Genomic DNA, 12,256 nt, shown 5'->3' with positions numbered 1-12,256 from the left:
TTGTCAAAAAGAAAGACAACAGCTGGAGGTTTTGCGTAGATTATCGACACCTCAACAAGATAACAAAGAAAGACGTGTACCCTCTTCCTAGGATCGATGACGCCCTCGACTGCCTGCATGGTGCCAACTACTTCTCCTCCATCGATCTCCGTTCTGGATATTGGCAGATCTCTGTTGACGAACGAGATCGTGAGAAGACGGCTTTTGTCACCCCGGATGGACTCTACCAATTCAAGGTGATGCCTTTCGGCTTATGTAATGCCCCTGCGACCTTCGAGCGCATGATGGACTCCTTACTACGCGGGTTCAAATGGACCACATGTCTGTGCTACCTCGATGACGTCATCGTATTTTCATCAACCTTTGAGGGCCACCTCCATCGTCTTTCGGCTATTCTTGGCGTCTTCCGACGAGCTGGCCTTCAGTTGAACTCCAAGAAGTGTAGCTTTGGTCGCCGGGAACTCAAGATCCTCGGACATTTGGTCAACACCCATGGCATACAGCCGGACCCCGACAAAATTCGCGCTGTAAGTGGTTTTCCTATACCGAAATCTAGCAGCGACGTGCGTAGCTTCCTCGGACTTTGCTCATACTTCCGGCGATTTGTACCAAACTTTGCGGAAATCGCCCGTCCACTCACGCAGCTTCTGAAAAAAGAGGTCTCCTTTTCCTGGGGCCACGAACACTCGGCCGCCTTCGCCGCTCTTATTGCCCACCTCACCCGTCCGCCTGTGTTGGCTCACTTCAATCCATCAGCACCCACAGAAGTACGCACCGACGCAAGTGGTCATGGCATTGGTGCCGTTCTCGCACAACGTCAGCTCGGCTCCCCTCGAGTCATCGCCTATGCCAGCCGACTCCTCTCTAAGGCCGAACAGAATTATTCCATCACTGAACGTGAGTGCTTAGCCCTCGTCTGGGCCATTACGAAGTTCCGCCCTTACTTGTATGGGCGGCCATTCACCGTAGTCACTGACCACCACGCCTTGTGTTGGCTTTCTACACTCAAAGACCCTACTGGCCGCCTTGGACGTTGGGCCTTGCGCCTTCAGGAGTACAATTTTTCAGTAGTTTATAAGTCTGGCCAGTTGCATCGAGACGCTGATTGCCTGTCCCGTCATCCAGTCGACCCGCCAAGCCAACCTGAATGTGACAATGACGATTTCGTGCTCTCTATTTCTGACTTTTCCAACATTTACCGTGAGCAACGCCAGGACCCTCAGCTTCGCGAAATTATCAGTCGCCTCTGCGCCGATCGCCATGACCCTGCCCTTCGTTTGTTTGTGCTCCGCGACGGCACCTTATACCGGCACAATATGCGACCTGATGGCCCTGACCTTCTACTAGTCGTCCCTCAGCACCTACGCAAAGCCGTCCTTGAACAGCTTCACGACGTTCCGACAGCGGGTCATCTAGGCGTCTCTCGCACATATGACAGTGTGCGCCGTCGGTTTTTTTGGCCAGGCCTCTACCGCACAGTCCGCCGATACGTGGCTGCTTGTGACCGCTGTCAACGCCGGAAAAAGCCATTAGTTTTACCAGCTGGACTTCTGCAGCCGATCGACATCCCCATAGACCCATTTTCTCGCGTGGGTCTGGACCTTCTAGGGCCTTTTCCACTCTCCGCATCGGGGAACAAATGGATTGCGGTGGCCACTGATTACACCACACGCTACGCGGTCACACGAGCAATACCAACCAGTTGTGCAACCGATGTCGCTGCTTTCCTCCTCAACGACGTTATACTCGTCCATGGAGCTCCCCGCCAACTGCTCACCGACCGTGGCCGTTGCTTTCTTGCGCGTATAGTCGACGAGATCCTACGGTTGTGCAACGTTCGTCATTCTTTCACGACTGACTACCATCCACAGACGAACGGGCTTACCGAACGCCTTAACCGGACATTGACTGATATGCTGTCTATGTACGTGTCTGATGACCACCGCGACTGGGACATCACGCTGCCATTTGTGACATTTGCATACAATTCGTCGCGTCACAACACTTCCGGCTACTCCCCCTTCTATCTTCTATACGGCCGTGACCCTCTGCTTCCATTCGACAGCCTGCTCCCTCCAGTCGCCACTGCCAGCTCATATGCCCGTGACGCCATAGCCCGAGCTGACGTTGCCCGCGTTGTTGCTCGCAACCGACTCACAGCCTCCCAGCACTCCCAGAAACGTCGCTATGATTCCTGTCATCGCAACACCGAGTATTCTTGCGGCTCTCTCGTGCTGCTTTGGACCCCAGCTCGCCGCGTTGGCCTCTCGGAAAAACTTTTGCCACGATATACAGGCCCCTACCGTATTCTACGACAAGTGACTCCAGTGACCTACGACATTGTGCCCTTGCATCTCGCACGCCATACCTCCACACCTCGCACTGAGACGGTCCATGTTGCACGCCTCAAGCCGTACTACACGGACCCTGGTTTGGACGCTAGTACGCACCGGGACGGTGCTTTTCAGCCGGCGGGGTAGTGTTACATTAGGCGGTGCATGTATAAGCAAGGAAGAAGAAGCTCTTGAGTTTTTGTGAAGAAGACGACGGTCGAGCAGTGTCGGCTGGTGCCTGCAGTAAACGCCTGTGGTTTTAAAGCCCTGTTTTCCGTGTCCGCTCTCTGCAATCCCAAGCGGAACTACCCCGTAACAATACGAAGCCAACGCGGACACACAACCGGAAAATACCGTGACTCAACGGCTGATATGGCAACGCCACGTGCTATATGACCATGAAGATGCAGCGAGTTCACACAGACTGAGGACAGAGCTGAACGAGGTCAACGACACGGGACGAAATCGTATCGGAAAGTTCCCGGCCTCCACGGTGTCAGCGAACGACGTCCCACTCCCGACGACAAAGCAAGTCGCCCGTTACGAGCGAACGACCGGCATGGCTAAACAAGGCGAAACGAAGCACTCAACATTCAACGACGAGTACGAGAGTGAAGAAGACCTACATCGGGGTCTGCAACCAAACATGCTTTTCGGTGCAACATCCGCGACCATACGAACTGAGACAGTGAACGGCACAACGGAGCTCACGATGCTCGCAACTACAATGCAAATGATGGCACGACTACTGGAACGACAAATTGGATCAGCCAGAAATACGATTAACGCGACAGACAGCGACAACACCACATGACGGGTCAACGAAAACACTGCGATCCAAGTCACCGACAATGCCCGATCTCACGGCAAGCCTCCCGACATTCTCCGAGCAGACAGCGAAAGCCTAGACGAATGGGCCACTTCTATGGACAGCATGCACGAAAGCTGTTCATGGAGCGAGATGGCTATGCTCAATGCTGAAATCTCAAGGCTTCACGGCCTCACGTCAGCTTGGCATCGCACGGACAGCGTAGGCCTGAAGTACTACAGAGCCTGCAGCCACCTGTGGCACCAATCTAAGCAGAGTACATTTTTGTTGCCATGACTTCCCCTCAAGCAAGTTCATCTCCAAAGGCTATTGTCACTGTCAACAATGTGCCAGCCACTTTCGTAATTGACACAGGTGCTACAGTGTCAACTGTTGGCGAAAACGACTTCAAGAGCTCTCGCCTAAATGTGAACACCCAAGAAACATCCATTAGAGTGTTCCCATACAAATCAACGTCTCCACTTCAACTTTTGGGCAAAGTCTCTGTTACAATGAGATACAAAGATAAGTGCATTGAAGAAGACATTTTTGTCATTCCAAGAAACTGTGCACCACTCTTAAGCTTCACAGCAGCAACCAACCTGGGGCTTGTCCAGATCACGTGCCAAGTTTCTGACAATCCAGGTGACAAGTCAATCATGGAAGCATTCCCCAAATTGTTTAGTGGAGTTGGAAAACTCAAAAATCAGCACATCCAACTTTTTGTGAACAACACAGTCCCACCTGTTGCACAACCACACAGGCGTATTCCGTTTGCCTTACGTGATGCCACAGAAAAAAAACTTGAACGCCTCCTGTCAGAAGATATCATAGAGCCAGCCATCGGACCTACACCGTGGGTGTCCCCTGTGGTCATTGTGCCTAAACCACATCAGCCTGATAAAATTCGAATCTGCACTGACATGCGTGTCGTGAACAGTGCCATTCAATGTGAACGACATTTGTGTCCGACAGTGGATGACATCATTGTTGCCTTGAATGGAGCAACAGTATTCTCCAACCTCGACCTGAAGAATGGATATCATCAGTTGGAACTTGACACTTCTTCAAGGCAGCTCACAACTTTCTCAACACATGTTGGCTTGTTTCGCTACAAACGTCTCAACTTTGGCATCAGCAGTGCGGCTGAAATCTTTCAAAACACCATCCACCAAGTGCTTAATGGCATCCCCAATGTCCTGAATGTTAGTGACGACATCCTTGTTTTTTTGGACAAACAAAACCAGAGCATGACGCCTCATTGAAAGCCGTTCTGCAGCGACTCCAAGAAGCTGGACTGACACTCAACGAAAAAAAGTGTCACTTTCATCAACAAGAATTGAACTTCTTTGGACTTATTTTCTCAGCTGACGGCATTCGTCCTGATCCCAGGAAGATAGCAGCCTTCCTACAAATCAAAACACCAGAGTCACCGTAAGAAGTGAAGAGCCTGCTAGGCATGATCAACTATTCAGGCGGATTCCTGAGAAATCTAGCCGATCTCACACAGCCATTATGTGAACTGACATTAAAGAACGTTGCATGGGAGTAGACAGAATGACAGCAGAATGCTTTTGAGAGCTTTAAGCAAGCCATGTCTGATGCATCCACCCTAGCTTACTTTGACCCATCCAAGCCGACAGAACTGGTAGTAGATGCAAGTCCACATGGACTGGGTGCTATCCTCACATTGCAGTGATAGCCTATGCAAGTAGAGCACTCACACCTGTTGAAAGCCACTACTCCCAAATAGAACGTGAAATGCTCGCAGCTGTATGGGCAATAGAACACTTTCTCCTTTATCTTTGTGGAATTCACTTTCTTTTGCTGATTGATCACATGCCTTTAGTGAGCGTACTGGGAAACCCAAGATCATCACCATCTGCCCGCACCGAGTGCCTCGCTCTACGCATTCAACAGTACAAGTTTGATGTGCAGCACACCGCAGGAAGTAGCAACCTTTCCGATTACCTTTCCAGGCACCCGGTTCCTGAGATGAAAATACATGCCCGCATCGACAAAGTACCCAACGAGCACGTTAACTTCATCCAGTGCCACAGCATCCCAAATGCCTTCTCGGTTCAAGAAGTTGCTGAGAAACTAAAGCAGACCAGCAGCTACAATTACCTGTCAGTGCCATCCAGCACCCGACATTTAGCAGCTGGATCTCACTTGAACTGAAGCCATTCGCATCCATAGAGACTGAACCAACAACAACACCTGAGGGCATCATCCTTCGAGGAAAGCGCCTAGTTCTTCCCACTAGCCTGCAGAAGCAAGCAGTGCTGCTCGCCCACAAGGATCATCAAGGGATCGTCAAAACAAAACAAATGCTGAGAGAAAAAGTTCGGTTTCCAGGCATGGATAAACTAGTACACACTTTGATTAAAAGCTGCCTACCACGTCAAGCAGTCGTTCCCCAAGCAAAGCAAGAACCACTTGCCATCCATCACTGAACCACTCAATGGTCCCTGGGAGGAAGTTTCGGTTGACTTTTGTGGTCCGTTCCCAGATGGAAAGTACGCTATGGTGGTAATAGATGACTTCTCGCGATACCCAGTAGTACAAGTCACACATTCCACAAGTGCGAACAATGTGCTCCCCTTGCTGCGACATGTGTTTTGCCAGTTCAGAATCCCTGCGCAAGTAAAAACTGACAATGGACCACCATTTCAAGGCACAGAGTTTGCTGCACTCTCGAAAGAGTTAGGATTTCAACACCATCGGATCACACCTTTGTGGCCTCAAGCTGAATGGTTCATGAGAACATTGAAAAAGCATGTTCACACAAGTCAGCTTGAGAACACAGATTGGAAAGTACAGCTTGACACTTTCCTGATGTCATATAGATCTTCCAAACACCTTACAACAGGAAGATCACCATATGAACTGCTGTTTGGCGGACCAATGAGGAATCTTCTGCCACGTGACACTGAAGCTCCTTCGCACAATGAAGACTTAACAAGGTTGAAAACAACCGTGCTCGAGAAAAAGGCATACAACAAACATCATGCTGACGCACGAAGACATACTCAACCACATCGCTTCTGTATCGGTCAACAAGTCTTTTGCAAGCAAGAGAGACGCGACAAGTTCACCCTACTATGATCTGGACCCTTACATCATTGTAAGCATTCATCATCAGCCTGACTATGCCCACTGCAGGGCAAAGGCCTCTCCCATGTCTCTCCAATTAACCCTGTCCTTTGCCAGTTGCGGCCACTGTATCCCCGCAAACTTCTTAATCTCATCTGCCCACCTAACTTTCTGCCGCCCCCTGCTACGTTTGCCTTCTCTTGGAATCCATTCCGTTACCCTTAAGGACCAGCGGTTATCTTGCCTTCCCATCACATGCCCTGCCCAAGCCCATTTCTTCCTCCTGATTTCGACTAGGATATCATTAACCCGCGTTTGTTCCCTCACCCGCTCCGCCCTCAGGTAAGCATTCATGGATCACAAATCAAGGCATCGAGAGCAAACAGAGTAATAACACACAACTCAAGTTTTTTCAAAGATGTCTCCGGCCTCAAACAAGCATCAACCACAACACCGCTCGACCGTGATGACATCATATATCCACCACCTGTAGTGAACCAGCCTGCACCTCCTATATTGCACCCGCCTACACCACCTGCATTGCACCAGAGTTCTCCAACACGGCGCTATCCGCAGAGAAACAGAAAACCTCCATGTCATCTCTCTGACTTTGAGACCTGACTTTGTGACTGTTTGCCAGTGAGAGACCTTTCTACAGTGAACTGTGACAGTGTGTGCACATCCATTTAACTTTCCCCAAGGAGAGTAGTGCAGTGTTTGTAATCGGCATCTAGCCAAATGTTACCACTCTGTTGGCCACTATGGAAAAATAAAACATGGCGGCTCAACTAACAGGCTCGCTTCATCAGTGTCTCGCCCAATCTAATCAATCGGGCCCCATCACAGTCTCCGGGAACACTAAGCTATGCACAAAGACCTAGAAGACATTCTGCTTGCTTGGGTGAAAAGAGCGCGTGGTACGAATTTTCCTGTGAATGGAGTGATATTGAAAGCAAAAGCAGAAGAAATTGCGCTGCGGCTCAATGTGGAGTTCGCGTGCAGTGATGGCTGGCTCGGCTGTTTTTGGAGAAGGCATGGGCTGGGCTTTCATTGTGTTGTCGGCGAGGCCGCTGCAGTGGACGAAACGGCCTGCAGCGGTTGGAGGCAGAACAAGCTGAATGACCTCATGGAAGAATATGACCCTCAGGGTGTTTACAACGTGGACAAAACTGCACTATTCTACCAGCTGCTTCCAAACAAAACACTCGCATTTGCTGGTGACAACTACATGGCGGGAAAGCACAGCAAGCTTCGGTTAACCCTTTGAGGGTCGAATTATTTTGAAGAAAACTTTCCCAGGTGGTCAAATTACTTTATTGCGGATCTTGAATCTACAAAATGTATATAATCGAGAATAAATAGTAAAAAAAAATTAGGAACAGTACTTTGGTGACAGCATCACTCACAACTGGAAAAGGTTCAATAGAATAGAATAGCATCGGTGATAAGCAAGCTAAGAGCAGCACCGATAAAGATAGAAATCAACTTTCGCCGCCTCTGCAGAACAGTACCCACAAAGAAAAAACACGTTTCGCGCGACTCCGTTGCAATCCTGCGGCGGAATCGAAACCGCGTAGGCGCGTTGCCACAGAGGGCGAGAATACCTCGCGAGCAACGATGATAAGCAAGCTAAGAGCAGCGTCAATAAAGATAGAAATCAACTTCGGCAGCCGCTGCAAGATAGTGCTGACAAAAAGACAACTCAAATTTCGCGCGACTCCGTTGCGATCACGCGGCGAAACCAAAACTACAAAAGGGGTGTTGCCGCAGTCTGTGCCGCCGCTATAGTTCACTATAGCCGCCGCGCTAAAGCTAGACATAAGTTCTGCTTATCTCCGTAAGAAGGCAGCACAAAATTCAAACACTTCTTGTAAGTCCTAAGAGGTGGCAGCACCCCCCCAGTGAGCACCCATTGTTCTTTTGGCACAAAATTTCAAACGGAAGATCGAAACCGTACCCGTACGGCAAAGACCTTGCGGGACAGAAAACCACCGCCGTACATATACGGCAAAAACCTTCAAAGGGTTAACGGTCCTCGTGGGCGCGAATATGACTGGGACTGACAAGCTAAGGTTGCTGGTGAATGGGAAGTCTAAAGACCGCGCTGCTTTAAAAACATAAGGACGCCGCCAGTCACATACATGGCTAATTCGAAGGCATGGATGATGCAAGCACTTTTCGAGCAGTGGCTTCAGGAGATGGATCACCGCTTCCAGAGACGGAAAGGAAAAGTTCTGTTTGTTGCTGATAACTGTCCCGGGCATGGTTACGTCGCTGGACTTTCTGCCATCCGTCTGGAATTTCTACCAGCAAATACAACGGTGAAGCTGCAGACCATGGACCAGGGAGTGATAAGCAGCTTGAAGAGGCACTATCGGTGCTCTCTGTTGCAAAGGATGCTAATTTGCATGGAGACCAGTGAAGAGTGTGCAGTGAACCTGCTAAGTGCTGTCCACTTACTGACAACTGCCTGGGAGCAGGTTGATGAAGCGACCGTTGATAATGCCTTCTGCCATGCGGGGTTTGTGGCACCTAGTGACTGCTCAGCGCAGAATGACTGTGATACTATAGGACTGCATAGTGAAGTTGGAGGAGAGAAGCACTGTTTCTGTGCTGAGCAGCAAAGGTGTCTCTGTTGAAATGATAACGTATGTCAGCATTGATGAAGGTGTGCAAACGTGTAGGGATGATGACACACTGGAAGCTTTAATAGAAGAGGTTCTCCACCCATCATCAGAAACTGCTGCTGACAATGACAGCATGGACGTTGCGCCTGAATCTCCACTGGTGACCTGTGATGCAGCTGACGCTTGCCTGGACACTTCAGTGCAGTTCTTCGAACAATGTGAGGGCACTGAAGGATATCTCTGAAGGTTAAGTAAGATGTCTGTGTTTGTAGCAGCCAGATGATTTTCTCGACAGACATAAAAAAAATAACGGACTGGGCAACACTCAACAGTGCCTAACGCCTTACTAGACCAATCACTGTGTAGCAGACCACTAGTAGTGCGATTCAAAAGGTTTACGCAGAAAGGCGCAGACACCAGAAAGGAACAATTAACCGCTATTCTAGTAACGAGGAGCATTACGGCTATCCAGCATGATTCGATGGCGTAACCGCCAATTACACTCTGATAGAGATTTCCCTCAGAAAAGAGGAGACAGAAATCTTTTCATACTTAATGTGTACAGCTCTCCCCAAGATAAAGGGCTAGCCGTTCCAGATTTATTGCGTAAAACTCTGCACTTCACTAAAAGAGCACAACTCCTCGTAGTCGGAGACTTCAACGCACCCCATGCTGAATGGGGAAAAATTCACCAAGAAAGGCATGAAGCTATGGGAAACTTCACGCGATCTAGGCCTCACTTCACTTATTGACCTGCACTCCTATACGTACATAGACAACAGCGTCAGCAGGGATACAACACCCGACCTGACCTTCACCAAGAATATAACTCAAGCCAAATGGCGTAACACCGGAAATACGACAGGCAGTGATCACTGCACATAACCATCTCGTTTCACAGTTTGGTTTACTGGTTTGGTTTACTGGGGTTTAACGTCCCGAAGCAACTAAGGCTATGAGGGACACTGTAGAGAAGGGCTCTGGAAATTTCGACCACCTGGGGTTCTTTAACGTGCACTGACATCGCACAGTACACGGGACTCTGGAATTTCACCTTCATTGAAATTCAGCCGCCGCGGCCGGGATCGAACCCGCCTCTTTCGGGTCTGCAGCCGAGTGCCGTAACCACTGAGCCACCGCGATACGTCTGCCCACAAGTCAATTCAAACAAGCACTATGCTCACAGATTGGGACAACTTTAGAAAACTCTGAGAAGAGACCGCTCCCACTAACATCGAAAACAGACAGTTGGGTAGAGCAGCTTAAAAATGACGCGTGCAAGACGACCAGGGTGGTAGAAGCGATGGAAGATCAGCTGAAGGCTGACTCCAAGCTTCTAGATCTCTGGGAAGTGCACAAAAGCATCGTCAATAGATTAAAAAAAAAAAAACGCAACAGGACACTTAAGCTAAAGGGGAGGCGCAGCTCTTTAAGACCAAAAAATCATGAAAAAATCGGTTTTCCGAAATATTTTTTTTTTCGGAATCTTCAAGTTTTGAAGAATCTGTGTAAGGACAGTGTGGTGGCAGAGGGTCTAGTTCCGGGTGATGTCACGAGAGGGCGCTAGTGGATAAACAAGTCATCATCATCATGAGACGGTGCAGCAGCGGCGGGAAGATGGGAGAAGTGCAATAAAGGTTGTTGGCGTGGAGCCCGTGTGTTTTGGAATTGTTCGAGTGTGTCACCACTGAAGCGTGACAAGTGGGGGCTCGTACGGGATCCAACAGTGACATGAACTCCATCCCCATTCCCAAGGACCTAGTGCAGCTCTTGGTGAGCCAGACAGACGGATCTGCGCTGCAGCGGGAGAACGTTGCCGCGCTTGTTCAGGAGCGCCTAATGGCGGCACCTGTGCCCTCCGGCGCCTCCGGTTCACAGGAGGCTGTGGTGGCTGTGACGGCGATGGCTGCGGTACATCCACCTAGTGATGCTGTGCCACGGATTACCTCGTAACTGCCGAGATACGCGGGATTTAACGATCTCCAGACACCCGAAGAATTCTTTGAACGCCTGGAGAACTTTAGCTTGGTAACCGACGTCGTCGCAGGCAAAAGACTCACTGAGGTAGTGCAAAGCTGTGGTGGCATTCCGCGGGACGGTTCGCCACTTGGGACGAATTTGTGCTCACATTCAGCACGGAATTCGCCTCCATCGACGCCAAACGCCGCCTGAAGGAGGAGCTCGACAACAGGACGTAGCATCCGGAGGAAAATTTGAAAGAATTTATTTATACCATATCGGCTTACTATGAACACATCGGCGGCGACGTACCGGACTCTGAAAAGATGGCCCGTGTCCTCCGACAAATGCACCCGCAGCTGCAAGAACTGGCGGAGGGCATGCAGTTCGCTAACCTTGCGGAGCTGGCGAAGGCGGACGACAGCCTAATGGAGCGGGCTTGGCGTCGACTGCAGTACAGGCCGCCTCCTCCCCCAGGCAACCAAGAGTGGCCAGCCTCGGCCGCACTTGGCGTTCCAGCGCTGCAGCCTACTCTGACGGCGGCACCCTCGACCGCGTACTAGTCGGCAGCCGCGGCTGTATACCAGTCCGCCCCAACATCACCCGCATACCAGTGGCCCCTTCAGCCCGCGGCCATCCAGCCATCGTTCCGCAGGGATCAGCTACATGCCCCAGTTATGCCAGCGCTACCTGCAGTACCCGCTGTTCTGCCCTCGCCTCAGCCCCAGCGGACCTACATGGGACGAACTCGGTGCCAACGCTGCGGAGGAGTGGGCCACGCTGCTCGCGACTGCACGACTGAACGCAAAACCGGACCACCAGTTTGCTACCGCTGCGGACAGTCAGGCCATTTTCAAGCCCAGTGCCCGGGAAACGGACGTCAGTTGACGCTGCCGCAGCGGGCGTCTATGAGTAGCAAGTACAGCCGGCAGGAGGGAGCCCCTCTTGGAAGTCCGGATAAGATAAACTACATTCCAGGCACTGCTCGACACGGTTTCTAGTGTTAGTCTACTGGGGCTGCGGGCGACTGCACCTGCAGAGGCTACTGGGGCCAAGCACAAGACAGAGAGGCGAACACTGCGTCTGGCAACAGGTTGATCCCAGTCCACCACATCACTGAAGTGCAAAATTAAGTGGGCGGCCAGTTGTCGCAGACAGCGGTTCTTGTGTGTCCCAGATCTCTGCAGGGACATCGTATAAGGAAGGGACTTTTTGACGGTGGCTGGCATTTCTATACATGTGGCACTAGGTGGATGGACGGTGGGGATGGAGCCACAATGAATTGTACCCTTTGTCAAGGCTGAGACAGTGGTGGTGAAAGAACCCCTGCTTGAAGAATCTTACTATTTGGACAGCATCTTTGCAGAACAAGCCACCCTCACTGCCAGTGTGGAGCATGCAGTGTTCACAAATGACAATCACTCGGACAACAT

This window comes from Amblyomma mixtum, chromosome 2 (assembly GCF_055824585.1).
Source record: "Amblyomma mixtum isolate Tamu chromosome 2, ASM5582458v1, whole genome shotgun sequence".
NCBI classification, from domain to species: domain Eukaryota; kingdom Metazoa; phylum Arthropoda; class Arachnida; order Ixodida; family Ixodidae; genus Amblyomma; species Amblyomma mixtum.
The sequence above is the reverse complement of the archived record's forward strand: the minus strand, read 5'-3'. Positions refer to the sequence as shown.